General features: G+C 35.2%; 1 pseudogene; it reads left to right on the top strand.

Annotated features, from left to right (window-relative positions):
* The first annotated feature begins 1,801 nt into the window (after positions 1–1,801).
* Positions 1,802–2,692, top strand: LOC143402505 (glyceraldehyde-3-phosphate dehydrogenase-like; annotated as a pseudogene).
* The last annotated feature ends 18,082 nt before the right edge of the window (positions 2,693–20,774 follow it).

Genomic DNA, 20,774 nt, shown 5'->3' on the forward strand with positions numbered 1-20,774 from the left:
TTTTTGTATTTTATTTTTCATGGAAATAACCAACCTCAAATTGTGTAACAGTCTGTCTTTTTCCACTCAACAGACTCTGCAGTTGTCTCAAATCTATACCTGGTGTACTTCAGTCAGTAAGAAGACTCACAAAACAGCAGGGACAGAAACTTCCAGATTCATGATTAACCAAATACTGGGGTACTACAGTCTAACCATTTAGCCCATAAAATTAACCCATCAAAGGTCTTCACTCCTGATTTGTCTTCTTCCATTCACCGTGACATCTACTGAAGGGAGAACCACTGTTTCTGCAGCTGAATACCGTTGTTTGTGTTGAACACTCTGGTTGATTTTATTTTTTTGTATCAGCTGATATAGAAGCTAACAAAAACTTAGCTTATCTGTTCATTAGTTACCAACTTTTTCCTTTCTTAGCATACACAATTCTCTCTGATAAATAGCTTATTATAGTTTCCATAGCAATGAACTCTTAACTTACAGTCTTATATACTGATTTTGTTACAGATTACCTTTTGAAAGAATAGAGACTTAAATTACAAGCAATTCTTATGATTTAAAAAATACATTTAATATTTTAATACTTTGCTTTAAAAACAATAGCAACATTAAGTATTTTGGAAGAAAATTTTAAAAGTCCAAAGTAAGTATTTTGGACGTGATTTGGAGATAGACATTTACTTTATACTTTATTTTCTGTCCAAGTTTTTAATAATATACATTACATCTTACTTTCTGGGGTATTTTATTCATTGTTATTCTTGAAAATTGCTATTATTAGAGCAATTATTTGTTGATTATTAACTCGGATTATAACCTAGCAGAGATCAAGGTCATAGGCTTAATTCTCACATAGTCCACTTAGTGCCACTTGCCTTGGGGCCTGCAGCACCATTCCTAGGCTGCCTCTAGCCATTGTACACATGGATGTAATTGGACCCATGAGGTACTTTAAAAGAATGGATAGACATCTGTAGTTATTAATAGAGAATCAATCAGAAGTTCATAAACCTATTCACAGTGTTTCAGTAATATACACAAAAGCACACTGAAAACAAGTGCTTTTAAAATTATGTCTTCAATTGTTTGTTCTTTCCTTCCACCTCAAAAACAGAAGAAAAGGAGAATTCTATCAAAAATTTTCTTTTATATTCTTTCTCCTAGATATTCTAAAGATTTCTCTATCATTTTATATGTGGTTGTTTTTTTTTTTTTTTTTAGAATAGCCTTTTAATTTTAGTTCCAAAATGTCTCAAATTTTGCTTTTGACTTTTTGCTCCTCTCTGTTTGACAGTCACGTCTTCTTGTGCTCTGCCAGCCACATCCCTGAGACACATGGTGAAGTTTAGAGAAAACACATAAGATCATATCAGATGCCCTAGGCAGTAGGGCTGCCTTCAACTCTTGCAACGTGGTATCGTCACCATTAAGGATCCCTTAACTAACCTTAAGTACATGGTGTTGGGAAAACATATAAGGGCAGCAGCACCCCAGAGAAAAACCCCAGCATGGCGTCTAACGACCCTCTTTCTCCTCTTTGTTTCTTTCACTGGCCGCGAAACGTTCCCGCCGGCGCCAATGTTCAAACCCTGCTGGTGGGAAGCCTTAACCCCAATTAGAATTAACTTCTTGGGCTCCGGAACTGACATATGGAAGAGCTTGCCAATAAACGGACGACCTGTTATCTACCTCAGCCCTGAGACCTCTCCTTAGACCTATATAAACACACAGCCTTTTGTAATAAAGCGGAAACCTCTTTGGTGATCTGTGTTGTGTGGTGCGGCGTCTTCCAGTCTTACACATGGTCTGCATGTTCTAATATGATTTGATTCATGACAAATTCAATAGCACAAAGCTGAAAAATGAGAAGCTTGTCATCAGGAAAGCCCATCTCCATTTTCCAGGAGCAAGACCCTATCAAACACAGTGATGCTGGGGTTGAATATGTTGTGTGGAGTCCACTGATATCTTTATTGCCATGGAGAAGACCAGGGTTTCTTTGAAGTGTGGAGCTAAAAAGATCATCATTTCTCCCCCTTCTGTTGATGCCTCTGGGGTACTGCAGCCTAACCATTTAGTCCATAAAATTAACCCTTGTTTGTGATGGTGTGAATCATGAGAAATTCAACAACTACCCAAGATTGTCAGCAATCAAGATTGTCCTGCACTACCAACTACTTAGCCTCCCTGGACAAGCACATTCATGAAAACTTTGGCATTGTGGAGGGACTCATGATCACAGTCTATGCTATTACTGCCACTACAAGGACCATGGATGGCACCTCTGAGGAACTATATTGTGATAGCTGTGGAGTTGCCCAGATCACTATCCCTGTGTCCACTAGTATAGCTGAGACTGTGGGTAAGGTCATTTCTGTATTTAATGGGAAGCTCACTGGCATAGCCTTCTGTGTGCCTATGCACAACTTATCTGTTATGGTTCTGAGCTGCCATCTAGAGAAAGCTGCTAAATATGATGACATCAAGAAGGTGGTGAATCAGGCATTGGAGGGCCCCCCTATAGTACATCTTGGGCTACACCAAGGAACAGGTTGTCTTCTGTGAAACCCATGCTTCCACCTTCAGTGCTGGTCCTTGCATGACCCTCAGTGACATTTCCTCAGATGACTTTGAGTTTGTCCACAGTGGCAGAATGGTTGACCTTATGGTCCAACTAGCCTCCAAGAAGTAAGAGCCCCTGGATCACCAGCTTCAGCAAGAACATGAGAGGAAAAGCCCTTCAGTTGCTGGGACATTTGTGCCCCAGCTAACTCCCACAACACTCTAAGAATCTCCCCTCTTGGGTTTTCATCCCAGACCCTCTGAAGAGGGAGTGGCTACCGGAGCCCTACTTTGTCATGTACCACCAATGAAACCCACTGCACCCAGTTGCCCCATCCCCTTCCATTTTTTGTTTTATCCTTCTGGACACCTTCAATCAGACAAGCAAGATGTCTGTAAGGAATATAAATAAATATAATTTTTATATTGTCTTCCAGAACATTTTAGATTAGGTCATAATTTTGAACAGCTTTGAGATATCTGTCACCCAAGCAACTGAATTTCTCACTATTCTTTTTTTTTGTTGTATCATTTTTTGACAATGTTTTCAAAGTATGATTAGTATTCTGATAAGTGGTTGGGAAACTTTTTGGTTTGATGTTAGAAATTTCAGTTAGGTGATGAATAACTTAAGATGGTTTGGCTGGGGTAATTGTGAAATGGCAAGATGGATAATTATTTGATATTTCAGTTTTAGGTTGTGCTTTAAGAGCAATTCTTAGAATAGGCCACCCATTATTTGTTGCTTCCTGTTTGTCCATGGATAACTTATTCCATAGAGACACCTTAGGCTTTGAGTGTTTGTAGTGTTCCTTATCAGTACTACTGTTTCGACTATTACCAACTTACTAACACGGATGTCTGTCAGATATTATTAAGGTCAGATGAGAAAGAGCACAGAACAGTTCATTTTTTGTTGAAAAATGGACTCTAAAGAAATCTGGCATTCTCTAACACAGTTTGCCATTTAACCATTTAGTCAGTTCTTATCCCTTCTCATTTCAATGAAACAGCTGATGGAAGGAATTTTTAAGTTTTGTGTCAGAAATTGGTAGCTTGGATCTGTAAGCCTTAAGCCATGGTTTTCATAGATTCACAGGTTGGCAAACTGGGTGACATCACACTCTTGTCTTTTGTAACTATTTTCACTTTATGTCTCTTTTTCCTTTTCAAGCCTTTCTTCATATTTTCTTAAATAATTAAAAGTATGTTTAGTTATTGCTTTAGTTTGCTTTCTGTTTGTATAACTGAATGTCACAGAGTGGGTAAATTATAATGAAAAGAAGTTTATTAAACTTATGATTCTGGAGGCTAAAAAAGTCCAGGCATCTGGTGGGGCCTTCTTCCTGCTTCATAGCATGGAATAAGGTATCACATGATGAGACAAAGCAAGCAAACCAGAAAGATGGCTTTTATACCAAAAGCACTCCTGAGATAAGCTATGAATCCATGAATTAATCGATCCCATTTATCTTCCAATCATCTCCCAAAGGTCCCACCTTTCAAATACCATTAACATGTGACTTTGGGGGATTAAGTTTCCAACACATGAAATATATGGGACACATTCAAACCAATAATTGTATAAGTAATTCATGAATTTACTCTTTCTATAAAAGAAAAAAATCAGACATTATAAATAAAGCCCAAGTCCCCTCTGCCTACATACAACCCCCAGTGGCTTTTCTAGTGGTTATCACAGTTATTAACAGTTGGTGTGTCTTCTTTTAACTCTCTTTATGCATTCATACACATGTATATATAAGGTATACTTCATAGATAAATGTATATACATGTGAATATATAGTTAAGATGTGTCATATTTCCTTGTTTCTATTTTAGATCTTTTGGTGCTCAGAATAGCTGTTAGTTGGGTTTTGCTACAGTTGGTTAAATATATCTGTAGGCTTTGTCACATTCCAGGCTCCCTTTTCCTTATCAGGCTCCCACACATTTCTAATGATAACCCTTCACATTTTCTTTTTATTTTGGCTTCACAATATAGCTCATTCTGATAACACACTTATAACTCTCAAATACTTCATCTTATCACCAAATATATTCTGATCTCAGCTAGGACATTAGTGATGATTCAAACAAAATTGGTCAGGAAAATACTTGGTTTTTTTTTTTTCTTTTTTTCTTTTTTTTTTTTCTGTTTCCACTCTCAGTTTGGAGGCCATCATGGCAGTATTAAGCAGCATGGAATACCAGTTAGGAATTTTGAAAACAGAAGTTATACTTTTTCACCTTCTTCCCTTTCCAAGAGTCAAAGAAGGTTTTATGACCTTGAGAGTCTCAAATTATTTTGATAGACTTATACTCTGGGATGGAATCATTGTTTCTTTGAAATGGAAAAGATAGATCACTTTGTCACCAATATTCATCAGAGGCCACAAGGCCAGGCCTTTCAGGAGATTTGTTCAAGTTAAGTGAAAGTCAAATATTTGTAAATGAAATTATATTTTATTTTATTTTTTAGTATTTGTTTTTAGTTGTAGTTGGACATAATACCTTTATTTTATTTATTTGTATGTGGTACTGAGGATCAAACCCAGCACCTTGCACATGCTAGGCGAGTGCACTACTGCTGAGCCATAACCCCACCTTGACATTATATTTTAAATGATGTAGGAGAGGGTCTAATACAGGAATTCTGGTTTCAAGACACCCACCTAAAACCATCAGATTGTTGAATTCTAAGTCTGCATGCTCTCTTACTGCTTTTTGGTCTGCCATCTTCTCCTGACTTTATAGTGGCCTGGTCTTCCTCTGTTACCTGTTAGTTTCTGTTTGCTGCAACCATAGTTTGTGCTTGGTTTTGTCAATCAGTCCTTTAATCTGTCAATAAACTAGCCAGTCATGGACAATCCTGATCCCATCACTTGTGTCCTTGGGGGTAGAGATTGATATTACATGGTACAAGCATGGCTGTCTGGACTGGTTCATTGGATGAGAATAAGGGAAAGGTAGTTTTCAGAGACAGAGGCTGTGGATGGATGTGGTACCCCCAGACATATCTGACATCAGAAACACTGAACTATTTAGTGAAAAGTTCTTTGATGGATATGGCAAAATAGTTGATTTTTTTTTCTTCTTTCCTGGAACAAGAATAACTACCTTTTACCTTCTTTGCATAGCACATTGGTACAATAAAATATGCATTATTATCAGCAGAGGTATGGTGAGGGTAGAATTGTTGGAAGTACAGACTGATCCTATGATGGCAAATTCCCATGGGCCCAGGGCAGGAGGAGAGGAAACAATTTTTTTTTTTTAAATTTAATTTTAAGGTTGTTTGGAAATTTGCAACTTTTCTTAGGTTTTACAATTTAAGTACCAAAAATTTTATGGATTTAATTCTTGTTTTAATTCCTATATTTCAGATTCTTTAGCAAGTCCCCCTGGTTCTACCTCATATAGGCTGAATATGACTGTTTCTCATCACATCCACTGACTTTTATTTCTTTGCTTAGTTCCTCCAATTCTTATCTACACAATTAGACTAATTTCTAACTCTTTAATGGTACACAAGAGCTTGCATGATCCAACCTCAGCCTATCTCCCAGACTTCACCTTCTACACTCTCAACCTAATGTAAAAGCTAAGATAATCCAATTACTAGAAAAAAAGGGAGTAAATCTTTGTGACTTTGAGTTAAACAATAGTTCCTTAGATATGACATCAAAAGCAAAAGTTGTGAAAGAATAGCAAATTAAACTACATAAAATCAACAAAAATTGTGCTACAAAGAATTACATTAAGAGGAGCCCAGGTTATGGCTCAGTGGTAGAGTGCTTGCCTAGCATGTGTGAGGCACTGGGTTCAATCCCTGGTACCACATAAACATAAGAAAATAAAATAAAGGTAAAAAAATTTTTAAAAATACATTAAGAAATGAAAAGATAACACATAGGATAGGAAAAATATTTGAAAATCATACGTACAATAAGAGACTAATGTCCAGAATCTATAAAGAACTCATAAAACTCAATAATAAAAAGCCGATTCAATCACAAATGGGCAAAGGATTCCAATAGAAATATCTTCATAGAAAGCAATTGACAATAAACATAAGCAAAATGCTTAACATCATCAGGTTTTAGGGAAATGCAAATCAAAGACACAATGAATTATAGTCATGCATTACTTATCAACGTGCTTATATTAAGAGCTATTCATCATTAGATGATTTCACTGTGTGAACATTATAGAGTACACTTACACAGCACAGATGGTATAGGTCAATCACTCCACATGGCCTCTTAAAGCAATCAAGAGATGCAGTAAACAAGATCTATGAAGCTGCTGCCAGTATTATATAGCATATTGTTTTATAGTAAACAAAAATAGGAATATACTCTAAAATAATGATAAAAAGTAAAATATGGTAAACACATAAACCAGTAGCATAGCCATTTATTATCAGTATCAAGGATCGTATTCTGTATGTAATTATACATGCTATGCTTTTACATGACTGGCAGTGTAGTAGGGTTGTTTATACCAGCAACAGCATGACATGTGAGTGATATGTTGCGCTATAACTAGGGCTTCCCTAGAGGATGGGAATTTTCAGCTCCCATTATAACTTTATAGAGCCACTAACATATATGCTGTCTGTCATTGACCAAACCCATTGTTATGAGTAAATGATTGTAGCATATCACTTCACACCATCAAGCATGGCTCTCTCTCTCTCTCTCTCTCTCTCTCTCTATATATATATATATATATATATATATATATATATATATATATATATATAAATAGCAAGAGTTGGCAAGGAGAAATTGGAATGTTTGTGCATTGCTTGTAGGAATGTAAAATTGTGGAGTTGCAGTGAAAAACAATTTGGTAGTTTTTTAAAAAGTTAAGCATAGGAATACCAATAACCTGTTGATTCTATTCCTAAATATTTGACTCCAAATTTGAAAACAGAGACTCAGATAATAGTATTATTCATAACAATCAAAAGGTGGAAATAATGCGAATGCTCATCAAATGATGAATGGATCCCAAATGTGGCATATGCATTTCAATGGAATATTTTCAGCCATGAAAAGGAGTGAAGCTCTGATACATGCTAAAACATTGATAAGTCTTGAGAACATGGTGAGTGAAGACAGTCACAAAAGATACATATTGTATGATTTCATTTATATGAAACACCCAGAATAGGCAATCTAGAGACACAAAAAGTAGAAGAATGGTTGTCACAGGGCTAGTAGTGGTAGGGTTGGGTATTAAAAGCCAATGTATATGGTATAAGAGGGACAAAAATGTTCTAACATGAGATTGTGGTGATTTTATACAATCCTAGCAATGCTAGAAAACACTGAATTGTGCACTTCTGGTGATTGAATTAAATGGTATTTGATTTTTATTAGAATACAACTGTTAAAAGTGTTTGAAGTAAAAATTAGAATGGAGATTTATAAATAAAAAACTAAGTTTAAAGGCATTTTAATTGCTTAATAGTTCACCAGATGGCTTCAATTTAAATTCAACTAATTATTTAATCTAAGTATATGCTCCTAATAGTTTCAAACATATATATCTATGTTTATTCCAAAGTAGAGAGTCACAGATTTTAATCCCTACAGTTATCCCTTGTTGATTTTCTGTTGTGATATTTATCATAGTGAAAAAATGATAAATTTCAGAAAACATTTTGTCTTTCTTACCAATTTCTTTCCTATTCCTATGTGTGCTAAATTATAAAATTCTGGAATCTTAAAACTTCACATAGGAAAACTAAATGTGGCATAAGGAAAGATTCCTTATTAATCATTCTTATTTTCTTTGACCACGGTATTATAAACTTCCTTTTTCAATGTCCAACATTCTCAAGAGGCTTTCCTGTGTTTTGTTTAAACTTTTAGGCCAAGACTGTGCTTCCAGGTCCCTGCCATCTAGTGGCAAGATGGGAGAAATGCTGGTTCCTTACAGAGCTTTAAATGGACAAATATTGGTAGATGTCCTAGAAATGTTAAAAACCATCAGCAAATCAATGACTAATCTTTATGTTTATTCTTTAATTCAAAGCATTGAAATATGTGTTCACAAAAATTTTGTCTTTGTAAATCTTTTATTTTTTTTTGTTGACTGCTTGAAATACAAAACCTGGGAATTCAAGACATACTAATTATTTCTAGTTTCTAATCTCTTATAATTGAGGCAGGTTGAATTTTACAAAACCATTTGTTCCCAGTGTAAACAGAAAACAACTGAAAAAATTATTACCTACATATTACCTAAAATAGTAATATTACCTACATTCCATCTTAAGTTCTGATACATATATTATGTTCACTGTTTTAAATTAAACTTCAATTGATTGAATATATTTTTGAATAGTGATGGGACTCTATAACATTCATTTATTAATATGGTGGGTGAAATTATGTATGTCACATTCAAAGTCAAGAATAGATTGTCTCATTCATAATATGTAAAATCCAATGTTAGTAATGCTGATCTACTGGCAACATTGTAATGAAGCTATTTTTAAATTGTGTCATAATAAGTGCACTACATTTCATAATAAGCTACACTTACTTCAGAATGATCTACTTTGATAAAGTTGTCAGCATAAAACTTGATATGAATCAGCTGGTTTTATTTAGTGACAGTAAAACACTTCTTAATTAAAAATGCCTAAGGTTATTTTAAAAGACAAAATAAAGTACCATTATTTAAAATAAAAATGAGGTGATTTGTTTGTATTGTGGACTCATTTTATCTCACTTCTGAGTAAATGTTAATTTACTTTTTAAAAAGTCATATCAGACATGTAGGCAATATATTCAGTAATAACTTGGATAGAGATTTTAATAAATCCAGCTTCCAGATACTCAGCTGCTGCATTTACATTCAAATGAACCAAAATCTTATTATTATGGATGAATTTAGAGAGGATAAGCTTAAACATTAATCCTCAATAGATCATCTGGTTTGGGACTAACACTGGCTGACTGTGAATCTTTTTATCACTTTAGAAAATAGAGTAATTAGCATTTTTGTGTTTATAAATTATGAAGTTGTTTATTCTAAATAGGGTTGCATGAGGCAAAGTGAGGAGTGACAACGGAGTGGTTAATGTATCTCACCTTTTTGTCTAAATGTTATTGACTAAATACTACCATGTTTTAATGAAGGAAGTCAGCAATTCTGCCCCCAGTATTTCTGGGTCTAGCAGCATTCTGAAGGTAAGAACCACTTTGTTTTGTTAGCAAATCTCAACGCAGTTACATGAAATATGGTGCAGGCAGCCATGGCCAACCAGTACCAATGTCCATACCAAGGCAATGTTTCCACTTTCATTATTGTATCAGTTTGTGTGTACATTAACCTGCTCGGTGGATGTGATTAACTATCATTTTTCCAGTTTTGATAAATTTCTAGCAAAAGTTCCCTAAACATTCCTATGGGAAATAATATTTTAATTTTCTCATAAAGATCTATACCACTTACCATTTAGAGACCTGGATCTCATAATCTAGTCATTAGATGCCAGGGGAAAGCAAGCTTAACTACTAACTCTACCACAGAAATCTGTATATAAGGATGGTTGGAAGAACAATCATGAACCAGGGAGTGTAGGGAAAATGGAATGTTAAGTTTTGTAATGGAAATCTATGCCTTCCATTAAGGCTGTTGGAAAATTTGTAAGGGGATGATTTTTTTTCCCTTAGTAGTGACTATAAGGGAAAGAAGCAGATACCCTTAAATTACCTCTTTAAAAATGGTCACTATAAATGAGAAGAGGAAATTCAGGAAAGGACTTGCAAGAGTTAGCAGAGAAGTTATGAAAAAACAATCCAGAAGAGCCAGCTATCTCTGAAACCAAACCAGAGCAGGAAGATTTTTCAACCTTTCGCAGAAACATACAAAGGCCGAAGGAACAGAGAAATCACTGGTTTTTGAGCAAGAGATTCCTAATAACGTGGGATTCCTGTCCAAAGGGTGGGGCGGCTATAGTCTTTACAGCCTGGTGACAGAAGAGGGCAGCAGAGAACTGCCAGGGTGGCCTGGGTGGAAGTCTATTTAATGAGAATGCAAGGGAAGAGCTGGCAGAAGAGCCAGAAAGCCTCCCAAAAGTGTTACTGAAGTGCACAGAGGTTAATTAAGTAGTTCAGGCCTTCAGAGGAAGTCAACTGTGTGAGTCTGTAGCCCTAGCATACCTTTCTTCAAATAACCAGACCGTCTACACAGAGCTTTGGCATGAGTGAGGAATGAATGGCTCCGGTCCTAAGAGAGACATCAGACTGTAGTGTTTTCTAGAACTTTTACCCATATTCAGTCTCTTTAAGGGCACAATACAATTAGTGATGTTCATAGTGGCAAACAAGTATCTGCTTCTCTATCAGTTGTTTGTGAATATCACCAGGCTTTCACATAGGCTCCTTTGATCTTTCAGTATTGTTTCTGGGTGTCACACTTAACATTAATTTCCGCATGACTGTTGCTGGATTTCCATCTGATTTCAACATAATTTCATTAGCAAGCTGGATGATTTAAGTACTCCAAGAGGAATTTTTCCATTGGTTTCTGCCAATACATTTGGCACACTTCTCCCAGAAATTTGGTATGCAATAGTACTGTCTAGATCAAGGTCCAGTCCAAGCAAGTGAGTTAAGGTAGGGAGGAACAGGTTAGTGTTTTGGTGCTAGGAAGGGATGGCTTAGTTCCTTTACATTTATATGAAGTGCTACAGTTATTAGCTAGGTAGATCAACTATTTCATCTGCCAGGGATGGGTAGCTCTGGCTCAAACATTGCATGAAGCCAGAGGAGATTGAAAGCCCTATAGACAGGGATTAAAAGATTCACTGGATGCTCATGAGGTCTACTGACAGTGGTGCATTTGAACTAGTTGGTACTGACTACCAAGAGCTGATTATTAGTATCTCAGTTATTTCACACTGATAATTTGAAATAGGCCATAAAGGGAATAGTTATGCTATATAAACAGGGAAATCCGTATCCATACCTTTCTCCGAATGCTGGTGGTTTAACACCTGCCAGCACACCACTGACTGTGCAGCAAGCACAATCTTAGACCCTTATTTTGGTATGAACAGATGTAACAGAATTATTTCAATACTTTTTATGTCTTTTCTCATTTATTTTTCATTAGAATCTCTAAAGCTTTTCAATATTATGAAGTATTAAAGTGAAAAAATTAGCATTTTCCTTCCTACCCTCTGACTTTATAGTCATTCGATGATTTTTTTTCCGCTGAATGTCTCCTTCTGATATCCAAATGGTCTGGGTCAAGTCTTAGCTGTGTGGCATAGAGGTAACATCAAACAAAGGCTTAACCAGTGAACAAAAAATCTAGTGCTGTCTTTGTTCTTAGTTAACATAGGTTGGACAAATGTGCTCCCCAACCTTAGTTACTTAGGGGTTTGGTCCATTTATTTCTGCTCTAAAATTCTGATGCATCTAATTTTCTTTTAGAATGTTAAGTTTCTATATAATCCAGAGAGGGTATCAGTCATTATCTCTGAATAATTTGCTCCAAGCTTCCATTCATACTAAACCATTTTTGTTCCCTAAAGCATATTGTATCATGATTTGTCCTCATTGAATGTTCTCTTTTTTGGAATGTCCTGTTCTCCCTTCCGTCCATATTATCAAATTCTGCTGTTCTTTGTGATATTAGCTTTTATGAGGCAACTATGATAAAGCCTCTTGACACTCAGTTGACTTTATTATCTCCGGTGCTTTTGCTGTGTCTTGGGGTCTTGGCAGCTATATCATCCTGGTGCACCTGGGGGCTGTGTAGAAAGGACCCTACAGTGCTTCTGTCTACTGTTTATTCTCTTGAACCCATGTGCTCCAGCTAGCTTGGCTTAGCTTTGGATTCTGCTATTGCTCAGTTTTCACATCTCTCCTTGGGATTTGAGATGTGAGAGGATCTCCTTGAATGTTACTTTCAGTTCTTTATTGTTCCTGATGCCTAAGAGGCATTTCTCTCAACCCATCTCTTCAATGCCTGTAATATCTAGCTTGGCCTTGGAACTAGTTTCTCACCAGCCTTAGAAGGGAGTTCTGATAAGGCTTGGAAATCCCATAGGGAGGAGACTATTCTTTCATGTATGTGTCCTCAGTGCCTAGGTCTAGAAATGCTCAGTGAGTATTTGTTGAGTGAATGAATGAATAAATGAGTGAACAGGGCACCGAGAACTCACCCCTGCCCAAGACCTGACTTAGGGGCTGTGAGTGAAGTATGACCTTAATCTTACCTTTGAATGTTGGTCATTGAGTTTGGATTTTGCCTTATAGAATGATGATTCCTAACATTTTTAAGCCTTCAAAGATTACTTGGAAAAGAATGGATATTGTTACCAGCAAAATAGTGTATAGCACACAAAAATTTGTACAGAATTTTGATGCATTCTCTAATTCTCTTGAAACCTCGATGCTGGGAGCCATTAGCCAAGTAGGTATGACAATTTCCTTGCCAGCGTACCCCATGTTGCTTAGTGGAAGGACTCCTGGAAGGTGACCTTGCTCAAGGACCAGGGCGGATCCAGGTTTAGGGTGTATCCTGCTGGGATTACTGAGTATCCTGCTCCTTGTGTTTACGGTGGTTCCATGTTTAAGGTAATTCCTGCTGGGAATAGGGCGTATCCTGCTGCCTGAGTTCCTCTTGAGTTCTCATGGGATTCAGACAGTATTTTTTGGGAGACAGAAGCCCAGTGGAGGTGTGGATTTGGGCAGAGAAGGTGGATTTCCCCAGAATGTGTTTGTAGAAGGCCGGTGTGAGATCGGGAATAAAGAATTGCTGTTTGAATCTACAAAGCTGTGAGTGGCTCGTGATTTGTGCCCAGCCAGACTGCGGCACCTCATCAGGAATGCCTGGTTAAATACACAATTGGGAAGCACTGAAGATTTTTAAGGGGTTAAGTCTGGAATGGTGCTTTGAGAAGGGTGTAGAAATGAGCTATGCTAGGAACTCTGAAGAACTAGAAGATCCTGGTGTAAGGTGATGCGGGGCTGGACTAGAGTGTGATACAGTATTAAGGAAAGAAGGAGGCAGATAGAGGAGATATGGAATAGAGTGGTTTGATTATCCATCATAAGAGGGAGCTAAATGATAAATACCTGTGCTCTTGAATTATCTTGAAGATGCTAAAGTTGGATCTATTGATCCAATTGACAAAAAAACCATCTTTTAGTTTTATTTATTTATCTACTTTTGGCACTGTGGATTGAACCCGGGGTGCTTAATCACCGAGATACATTTCCAACATATATATATTTTGAGGCTGGCTTTGAACTTGTAATCCTTCTGCCTCAGTCTCCCGAGCCTCTGGGATTGCAGGTGTGTGCTACTGTGCCTGGCTCATCTCCTAGTTTTAAGAGCAATGCTATCACACAAAAATAAATGAGTATTTCTCAATTGATGGATTGATTTAATGGAACAAGAAACTCTCATGCTTGTATATCCCCTTACCTGGTAATTATGGCTTTGTGTAAAGGAGCAGAAACAGAAGGGAAGGATATCTTATATCTTATCAAAATCTATCCCTCCCTCCATCCATCTCTTCCTTACTTTCTATCTCCTTAATATAAAGCAGAGAATGAACTTTTATCTTATTATGTCTTTCCAACCATTTTTTTTTCCAGATTCTATATATCTTTTCCTTCTGTTTGATGCTCAGTTCAAACAAATTACCTTCCTGTAAAATTCCCGTGAATAACACTGTTGGCTTCTATTGAATTCAGGTTGGTATGCTGTCTCATACTTCATCAATTCCCAGTCTGAATTTGTGATACTGCCAGTGTGCATGGAGCATGAATAACTCTGCCTTGAATTGCATTAAAAGCATGTAAGATTTAGAAGATATCAGGCTTACCATAAATTAAGGATAGGTATTACGTGTAGTCTGTGGGGATAAAGCTGAATAAATTTAAGTGTGCAAGAGAAGATTAATTCAAGCTCAGTCACTTGGAAATTTGTTTGATTACAACTCTATCAGAAGGTGGGCAAAAATGGTCCATTTTTTACTTATTAGATTTTCTGCAACTTTTAATCATTTCTCCCTTCTAATTTATTTCTTATCTCAGTTTACTTTCTTTTGCTTTTGTCTTTGAGCAAAAACTCCTTTGAAGACTTATCTCTTCACTTATGTCCTTAATTTCAGTTTTTTAATTTCTTTTCATGAAAAAAGATCCATCTGTACCCTCCTCTCTTCTTTGCACTGCCAGTGTCTTTCTGTACTGGCTCCTTCTCACCTGTCTACAGGCAAGCTCACAAGAATTCATTATTCTTTCATGCATTAATCATCTCCTCTTCCTTTCTTTCCTTCTCTGGTCAGAGATCTCTAGTGTTGCCTATTCTTTTGCCATTCCCCAGTCTATCTTTGTATTAATCAAATGATGAAATGGATTATGCTATGATAGTGAATAAATACTGAGCTTAGTGGCTTAGCAGAACATAAATATATATCCTCCATGTTTTTACAATCTGAGACAGCTGGCCTGGCAGCTTTCTACTCCTCTCCCCTTTCGGTGGCAACCCAGGGGCCCAGAACATAACACTGCCACGCTCAACCCTGCCATGTTGGAATCAAACCCTTGGTTTTCAGCCAGATAGCCATGGGAGAGAGTGTACAAAGAAAAGACATACTTAACTGATCAGTCCAAAAAGAACACCTCCCTTTCCCTCATATTTCCTTGATGAGAACTAGTTTTGTTACCTCACCCTGATGGATGCTTGAGACCTGGGAAATGTAAAGAAGCTCAGGGATATTTGATGAGCATTACCAGTCCTGGCCTCCATCTTGGAAACTATCCACAACTTCAATATCATTTTTCTCTTCCCACCTCTTTGGTGGAAAGAAAGAACAAACTATGACCTTGGCACACTCTATGTCCTTCAGGCTGCAGCTGGCCAGAGCTTTGGAAGGTGAGGATATGAGTACTAGATTGAATATAAGATCTGAAATGTAAAACTGGCCTGGTTTCTCATCAAAGTGATATAACTGAGATGTTGCTAAGGGACAGGAAAGGGATATTTATCAAAAAATATTTGAAAGTGGTGATTGGGAAAAATATAAAATCATTTCGTTTTTGCAGTTTATTGGGTTCAATATTGTCCAAAATGGAAGCTTTGTTTAGAGAAGAATATCATTAGATAAAAATTAAAGTGTGCAACATATTTGTAAATTTAATCTACATGAAACAAAAACTAATAAAGTTATTCTTTTGTCTTTGAGTAAGCTTAAACAATGTCTTTATTTCTGTTTAGATAACATAAAAGGAAATTTAATCACATTTTAAATTAAATTTGAAGATAGAACTTCCAAAAATAATTGAGGTTTGGAGAATGCCTTTCTGCTAATACTGTGAAACTCATAATTAGATTAATATGTTAATCCCTCTGGAGTATTGCAGTGAGGATGAGTCAGCCCTGATAAAAAGTACATCACAGCTAAACAAAGCAAATGCCCTTTAATGTATTCTCGATGACCTGAGTAGAGTTTTCAAATTCTTAGAAATTCTCATCTGCACTTTGAACTTCAAGGGACTTGAGCGTGAATTATGATTCAAAGATAGAGTTTGATTAATAATGTATGCCCAAAGATAATTAAAAAGAACTCTTCCTTTATAGGAGAAATACTTTAGGTATGTAGAAAATGCCTCAGATAATGTTCAGAGGGCTGGAACATGCCTGAGATTTCATCTTTCTTGAGTCAACCCCTGCTCTCCGGAATCTGCTTTGTTTGTAAAAGACTTCTGGAGATTTCAACATCCACAGTTTAACCATTCTTCCTACCACAATTAAACCTGTACAGTATTAGTTATACTGAACATTTTTTATTTTGTATTCTTTTTTTTAGCTGATACACAGAAACATAAAAATTGCATTTATTAATGGGGTACCATATAATACTTTGATATATGTATACACTGCTTAAATCAGGCTAAACATTATCTATCTCCTCAAACATTTATCATTTTCTTATGGTGAAAACTTTCAAATATGCTAACTTTTTGAAATTTATAGTGCATGATTGTTCTTCATAGTCACCTTGCCATACAATAATACACCAGAACTTCTTGGTCCTATCTCACTATAACTTAGTATTCATTGATCAAACTTTCTGCATCCCTTTGCTGCCCCACTTTCCCCAGCCTCTGGTAATCACCATTCTATTATCAACTTCTATGAGATCAACATTTTTTAGATTCCACATGAGTGATATCATGTAGTACTTATCTTCTATACTTATCTTTCTTACTTGGCTTACTTCATTTAATATAATGATTTCTAGTTTTATTCATATTGCCATCAAAGACAGGATTGTGCTCCTTTTTATGGTTAGATGTATTCCATGTGTATATGTACAACATATTCTTTATCCATTCATTCATTATTGTACACATAAGTTGCTTCCTTTTCTTGGTTATTGTGAATAGTGCTTCAATGAACATGAGAGTTTAGATGTCTCTGACATACTAATTTAATTTCCTTTGGCTATATACCCAGTAGGGAACTGCTCCATCATAAGATAATTAAATTTTTAATTTTTTCAAAGAACCTCCATATAGTTTCCCATAATGGCTGTTTTGATTTACATTCCCACCAATAGTGTGCAAAGGTTTCATTTTCTCTACATCCTCAACAACACTTATTATCTTCAGTCTTTTTGGTGACAGCCATTCCTACTATCGTAAGGAGGTATTTCATTGAAGTTCTGATAATTAGTGATGTTGAACATTTTAAAAAATGTACCTGTTGACTATTTGTATGTCCTTTGGAAAATGTTTATTTATATCTATTGCTCATTTTAAAATCTGGTTATTTGGGTTTTTTTTTTGTTGTTGTTGAGTTTCTAAAGTTCCTTATGTATTCTGGACATTGATTCCTTATCAGATGTCTAGTTTGCAAATATTTGGTGCTGTTCTCAGCTTGTCTCTTTGTTGTGCAGAAGATTTTTAGTTTGACATAATCCCATTTGTCAATTTTTGTTTTTGTTTTCTGCTTTTAGGGCCTTATCCAAAAAAATCCTTGTCTATTCCAATGTCCTAAAGCATTTCCCCTACGTTTTCTTCTAGCAATTTCATAATTCCATGTCTTATATTTAAATATTCCATTTTGAGGGGGTTTTTTTCTTAAGAATGAAACAGGTATGTAGTTTCATTCTTCTGTATATGAAGATTCAATTTTCCCAGCACCATTTGTTATAAAGACTGCCCTTTTTCTAATGCATGTCCTTGCACCTTTGTTGAAAATCAGCTAGCACAAAAAATGGTGCTGTGAATGGATAATTATGAATGTAATGCACTCCACTATTGTCATGTATATAAGAAATAAAAAATAAAGTGAAAAAATAAGAATAAAAAATTTCTAAAATTAAAAAAAGAAGAAAATCAGTTAGCTATAGAAATGTGGGTTTACTTCTAGGCTCTTTATTCTGCTTATTGACTCATGTCTAAATTTATGCCAATCCCATGCTGTTTAGATTTCTACAGCTTTGTAGTATGTTTTGAAGTCAGGTAGTGTAATGCTTCTCACTTTGTTCTTTTTGCCCAAGATAGCTCTGGCTATTTGGGTCTTTTGTGGTTCCATACGAATATTAGAATTTTTTTTCCAGTTCTCTGAAGCATGTCATTGGTTTTGATAGGGATTGCCTTGAATCTATAGATTGCTTATGAAAATACTCATAATTTTTACAGCATTGATTCTTCCAATCCACAAATATAGGATGTCTTTCCGCTTTTTTTGTGTGTTCTCTTCAATTTCTATTATCAATGTTTTACAATTTCCATTGTAGAGATCTTTTGCTTCTTTGATTAAATTTATTCTTATATAATTTAGTTTTTGTAGCTATTGTAAATGGGATTGCTTTTTTGACTTTTCTATTTCTGATAATTCAGTATTAGTATATGTCAATGCTACTGATTTTTGTATGTAAATTTTTTTATCCGGCAACCTTACTGAATTTCTTGGTTAGTCATAATTGTTCTTTTGGTGAAGATTTTGAGGTTGTCTATACATAAGATCATGTCATCTGCAAGCAGTGAGAATTTTTTAATTTTAATTTTTAAATTTTTTTAGTTGCAGATGGACACAGTACCTTTATTTTATTTGTTTTTATTTTTATGTGGTGCCACGGATCGAACCCAGTGCCTCACACATGCTAGGCAAGCGCTCTACCACTGAGCCACAATCTTGGCTCAAGCAGTGGCAATTTGATTTCTCTAATTTGGATGTGCTTCACTTCTTTCTCTTGCCTGTTTTCTCTGGCTAGAAATTCCAGAAGTATGTTGAGTAAAAAAAAAAAGCATTTTCTCTTTTCCAGATTTTAGAGTTTTCAGGATAATGTGAAATGTTGGTTTATTACAGGTGGTGGCCTTTATTATGTTGAAGTTTGTTTCTTCTTTACCTCATTTATTTAGTGTTTTTAATCATGAAAAGATGTTGAATTTTATCCCATGCCTTTTCTGTGTCTATTGAGATAACTGTATGGTTTTTGTCTTTCATTCTGTTGATGTGATGTGACACGATATTGATTTCTGGATATTGAACCATCCTTTCATTCCTGGAATGAATCCCATTTGATCACAGTGAACATTGGATTGATTTGACTGAAGATTTTTGCATCTGCATTCATCAAGGATATTGGTGTAGAATTTTCTTTTTTGTATTATGTCTCTGGGTTTGACATCATGGTCTTACTGGCCTTGTAAAATGTGTTTGGGAGAATTCCTTCCTCTTCTTTTTAAAAAATCTCTTAATAGGTATTAATTCTTCTTTAAATGTTTGTAGAATTCAGCAGTGAAGCTATCTGGTTCTACACTTTTCTGTATCAGGAGGCTTTTCCTTACTGATTCAATCTTGTTATTTGATAACATTATGTTAATTTTTTCATCATGATCCTTTTTTCATCATGATTCAGTCTTTATAAAATGTATAAGTTTAAGAAATTGTCCATTTCTTCTACATTACCAAATTTGTTGGCATAGAGTTGGTCATAATAATTTCTAATGATCCTTTGCTTTTCTCTGGTGTCAGTTATAAAGTCTCCTTTTTAAAAATTTCTGATTATATTTATTTGACTATTCTCTCTTTTTTTCTTTTCTTAAATGTTTAATTTGTTCTTTTTAGTTATACATGACAGTAGAATGTATTTTTGTGGTTGTACATGATGTGGAGTTACACTGGTCATGTGTTCATATATACAGGAAAGTTATGTCTGATTCATTCTACTGTCTTTCCTATTCTCTCTTTTGTTTTCTTAATTAGTATACTAAGGCTTTCCTATTTTGTTTATCTTTTCAAAAAAGCCTCTCTTCATTGATCTTTTGTGCTTTTTAAAAAAAGTCTGTTCCATTTATTTCTGCTCTAAAATTTAATTCTTTCCTTTTAACAATTTTGAATTTTGTTTGTTTCTTGTTTTTCTATTTCCTTGAGATGCAGCAATAGGTTGTTTATTTGACATCTTTCTATGTTTTTGATGTGGGCATTGATTCTATAAACTTCCCTTTTCATAATGCTTTTGCTATATCCCACAGGGTTTGGTATTTTCAAACATTTTCATTTGTTTCAAGAAATTGTTAAATTTCCTCTTGGTTTATTTTTTAATCCATTGTTTATTCAAAATAGGTTGTTTAATTTCCATGTATTTGTATAGTGTCCAATGTTTTTTCTTGTCATTCACTTCTTAGTTTGATTGCATCATAATCAGAAATACTCAGTATGATTTAAGATTTTAAATTTGTTGAGGCTTATTTTGTAGCTTATAATATGATGTATCCTGGAGAATGCTGAATCTCTGTCTGGATGATCTGTCCATTGAGGAATGTATGATGTTAAAGTCCCTAACTATTTTTTTATTAAAACTATAGCTTCTTTTCAGTTTATTAATATTTGCTTTAAAAATCTGGGTTCTATGATATCGGGTGAATATATTTAGAGTTGTTATTTCCTCTTGTTGCATTGACTCCTTTATCATTGTACAATGACATTTGTCTCTTTTTACTGCTTTTGATTTAAAATTCAATTTATCTTATATAAATATGATATGAATATGGCTATTCATACTTTTGTTTGGATTCCATTTGTGTAGAATATCTTATCCCATCTCTTCACTTTCAGTTTATGTGTGTTCTTAGAGATGAGGTAAAATTCTTATAAACAATCTGTGGGTAGATCTTGTTTTCTAATCTCTTTAGTCACTCTTTTTTTTTTTT

The sequence above is a fragment of the Callospermophilus lateralis genome, chromosome 6 (assembly GCF_048772815.1).
Source record: "Callospermophilus lateralis isolate mCalLat2 chromosome 6, mCalLat2.hap1, whole genome shotgun sequence".
Taxonomy (NCBI): Eukaryota; Metazoa; Chordata; class Mammalia; order Rodentia; family Sciuridae; genus Callospermophilus; species Callospermophilus lateralis.